General features: G+C 55.3%; 1 pseudogene; it reads left to right on the top strand.

Moving 5' to 3' along the window:
* Nucleotides 1-1,882: 1,882 nt before the first annotated feature.
* On the top strand, nt 1,883-3,683 carry LOC103303051 (neurofilament light polypeptide-like; annotated as a pseudogene).
* Nucleotides 3,684-4,259: the final 576 nt, after the last annotated feature.

Raw genomic sequence — 4,259 nt, 5'->3', positions numbered from 1 at the left:
GTGAGACCATGTGTCCCCGGATCCGGGTGAGGCCTCGTGCACCTAGGCCCGGGTGAGCCCAAGTGGCCCTGGGTCTGGAAGAGGCCAAGCGTCCCTGGGTCCGGGTGAGACCATGTGTCCCTGGATCCGGGTGAGGCCTCGTGCACCTAGGCCCAGGTGAGGCCACGTGCCCCTGGGTCTGGGAGAGGCCAAGCGTCCCTGGGTCCGGGTGAGACCATGCGTCCCTGGATCCGGATGAGGCCTCGTGCACCTAGGCCCGGGTGAGCCCAAGTGGCCCTGGGTCTGGGAGAGGCCAAGCGTCCCTGGGTCCGGGTGAGACCATGTGTCCCAGGATCCGGGTGAGGCCTCGTGCACCTAGGCCCAGGTGAGCCCAAGTGGCCCTGGGTCTGGGAGAGGCCAAGCGTCCCTGGATCCGGGTGAGACCATGTGTCCCTGGATCCGGGTGAGGCCTCGTGCACCTAGGCCCGGGTGAGCCCAAGTGGCCCTGGGTCTGGGAGAGGCCAAGCGTCCCTGGATCCGGGTGAGACCATGTGTCCCTGGATCCGGGTGAGGCCTCGTGCACCTAGGCCCGGGTGAGCCCAAGTGGCCCTGGGTCTGGGAGAGGCCAAGCGTCCCTTGGTCCGGGTGAGACCATGTGTCCCTGGATCCGGGTGAGGCCTCGTACACCTAGGCCCGGGTGAGCCCAAGTGGCCCTGGGTCTGGGAGAGGCCAAGCGTCCCTGGGTCCGGGTGAGACCATGCGTCCCTGGATCCGGGTGAGGCCTCGTGCACCTAGGCCCGGGTGAGCCCAAGTGGCCCTGGGTCTGGGAGAGGCCAAGCATCCCTGGGTCTGGGTGAGACCATGTGTCCCTGGATCCGGGTGAGGCCTCGTACACCTAGGCCCGGGTGAGCCCAAGTGGCCCTGGGTCTGGGAGAGGCCAAGCGTCCCTGGGTCCGGGTGCGACCATGTGTCCCTGGATCCGGATGAGGCCTCGTGCACCTAGGCCCAGGTGAGGCCACGTGCCCCTGGGTCTGGGAGAGGCTAAGCGTCCCTGGGTCCGGGTGAGACCATGCGTTCCTGGATCCGGATGAGGCCTCGTGCACCTAGGCCTGGGTGAGCCCAAGTGGCCCTGGGTCTGGGAGAGGCCAAGCGTCCCTGGGTCCGGGAGAGACCATGTGTCCCTGGAACCAGGTGAGGCCTTGTGCAACTAAGCCCGGGTGAGGCCACGTGCCCCTGGGTCTGGGAGAGGCCAAGCGTCCCTGGGTACGGGTGAAGCCAGATCCTGGGTCCGGGTGAGGCCGTGCGCCCCTGGATCCATCCGGGTGAGGCTGGGTCCCAGGCCTGGGTGAGACCACGCGCCCCTTGGGTATGGGTGAGGCCACGTGCCCCTTAGTCCGGGTGACGCCGTGCCCCTGGGTTCGGCCGAGACCAAACCAGAGGGAGTCGGACCTCCATTACCACCATTTGTCCACCATCCAGAGCTGAGGGGTCAGTGTTGACATGTACACATAAGGAACTACTGGACATTGAAATTGGGTCTCAAAAGAACTGTTGGTCCAGGGGGAAGCTCGCTACAGATTGATTCATTTGCCTGTCAGCATGACTATTGTTGCTCGTCTCACATTCAGTTCTTATTAGTGTATATCTGGTGACATATGATCTCGCTCATCTAGGGGAGATGGTGAACAGCATGGACTGAGGAGCGGGAGCGGAGCCGGAAGCAAGGAGGCATCGATCGGACTGTCGGGCCTCAGAGGGAGGATAGGGGAGGGGAGGGGGAGGGTGGGGGGAGGGGGAGAGTTCGGCCGGGGGGCCTGTGTGCATGCATGTGGGCCTGTCCAGCGGTTGGGTTCGGCAGGGGATTGGGGCATGCGTGGGGGGAGGGGTGGGATGGGAGTGAGGGATGGGGACAGGTGTGTGACACCTTGATCAATAAAGAAATTAAAAAAAATAAATAAATAAAAAAATTAAAAAAAAAAAAAGAATAAACATGGCACATAGCCATCCATCTCTCCTCCACCCTCCCTCCCCTGTTCTTTTTTCTCTGTGGGACCCCCTCTCTGCGGCCAGCAGAAGAGCACTGACCACCACAATGAGTTCCTTCAGCTAAGAGCCTTACTACAAGACCTCCTACAAGCAGCACTAGGTGGAAAAGCTGCCCGGGTGCACATCTCCAGCGAGCACAGCAGCTACAGCACTGCGCTCCTTGTGCTCCAGCTACTCAACGCCTGTCTCCTTGCTGTCGCAGCTACTCGTCCAGCTCTGGCTTCTTGATGCCCAGTCTCGAGAATCTCGACCTCAGCCAGGTAGCCGCCATCAGCAACAACCTCAAGTCGATCCACACGCAGAAAAAGGAGCTGCAGCAGGACCTCAACAACTGCTTCTCCGGCTTCATGAAGCGCGTGCACGAGCTGGAGCAGCAGAACAAGGTCCTGGAAGCCAGGCTGTGCTGGTGCTGCATCAGAAGCACTCGGAGCCGACGTGCTTCCTGGCACTGTATGAGCATGAGATCCGCGACCTGCGCCTAGCGTAGGAGGACGCCACCATGGAGAAGCAGGTGCTGCAGGGTGAGCGAGAGGGGCTGAAGGAGACTCTGCCAACCTTCAGGCACACTATGAGGAAGAGGTGCTGAACCTCTAGGATGAAGAGGGCCGGCTGATGGAGGCTTGCAATGGTGCAGATGAGGTGGCTCTCCCCCAAGCTGAGCTCGAAAAGTGCATCGACAGCCTGATGGACGAAATCACCTTTCTGAAGATGCAGGAAGAGGAGATCGCCAAGCTGCAGGCGCAGATCCAATAAGTTCAGATCTCCTTGGAGATGGACGTGTCCTCCAAGCCCAACCTCTCAGCTGTACTTAAAGACATCCGTGCCCCGTACGAGAAGCTGGCTGCCAAGAACATGCAGAATGCAGAAGAATGGTTCCAGAGCCGCTTCACCATGCTGACTGAGAGTGCTGCCAAGAACACCAACTCGGTGCGCACTGCCAAGGAGGAGGTGTCCAAGAGCCATCGCCTGCTCAAGGCCAGGACCCTGAAGATCAAAGCATGCCAGGGCATGAACTATGTGCTGAAAAAGAAGCTGCAAGAGCTGGAGGATAAGCAGAACATTAGTACTATACAGGACACAATCAACAAATTAGAAAATGAATTGAGAACTAAACTACAAAGAGTGAAATGGCATGATATTTAAAAGAATACCGGGACCTTCCCCAATGTGAAGATGGCTTTGGACATTGAGATTGCAGCTTACAGGAATCTCTTGGAAGGTGAAAAGACCCGGCTCAGTTTCACCAGCGTGGGAAGCATAGCCAGCGGCTACTCCCAGAATTCCCAGGTCTTTAGCCGATCTGCCTACAGTGGTTTACAGACCAGCTCCTACTTGATGTCCGCTCGCTCCTTCCCTTCTTACTACACCAGCCAGGTCCTGGAGGAGCAGATAGAGGTAGAGGAGACTGTTGAGGCTCAAAAGCCGAGGAAGCTAAGGATGAACACCCCTCTGAAGGAGAAGCTGAAGAGGAGGAGAAGGAGAAGGAAGAGGCTTAGGAAGAAGAAGGAGAGGAAGAGGAAGAAGGTGCCAAGAAAGAATTTGAGGACTCAAAGGAGGAAGAAGGAGGTGAAGGTGAAGGAGAAGATGCCCAAGAAGCTGAGGACGAGAAGAAAGATGAAGGTGCTGGGGAGGAGCAAGCAACCAAGAAGAAAGATTGAGCCCCTCTTTCCTTAATTATTTCAGGAATAATCTTCCTGAAACCAGGTCAACTCCATCACCAACCAAGCAGTTGAGTTCCTGATACTGTATGAATTAAGAAGTCAATATATGTAACATTCTGAGGTGACTCAGGTTGGACATTAAATGTTGTGCTATGACTTTTCTCCTTATGCAGAGTATCTGCTTGCAGAGTGGCTTCCTGGCTTGCTGCCAGCCTGTGCATGGTCCATGCTTATAAGTTCAGGAACTATGGTAATGTGAATAATTCAGACGTTTACAATAAAAACACATAAACACATGAATTCACTAATGTTAATGTTAAACTTCATGTAAAAAATAGTCCTTTGAATCTTTGGTGGTTAGATATTAAAAACCTCAAATCATTTGCAATAAACAGTAAATAAAGCTACACAAAAAAAAAAGAATAAACATAATTAAAATGTCCACACTATCCAGAGCAATCTATAAATTCAACACAATCCCTATTAAAATACCAATGGCATATTTCACAGATCTAGAACAAATACTTCAAAAATTTATATGGAATCAAAAAAGTCCCCAAATATCCATAGCAA

The sequence above is a fragment of the Eptesicus fuscus genome, chromosome 8, assembly GCF_027574615.1.
Source record: "Eptesicus fuscus isolate TK198812 chromosome 8, DD_ASM_mEF_20220401, whole genome shotgun sequence".
Classification (NCBI taxonomy): Eukaryota; Metazoa; Chordata; class Mammalia; order Chiroptera; family Vespertilionidae; genus Eptesicus; species Eptesicus fuscus.
This window is presented reverse-complemented; position numbering and strand designations above follow the sequence as displayed.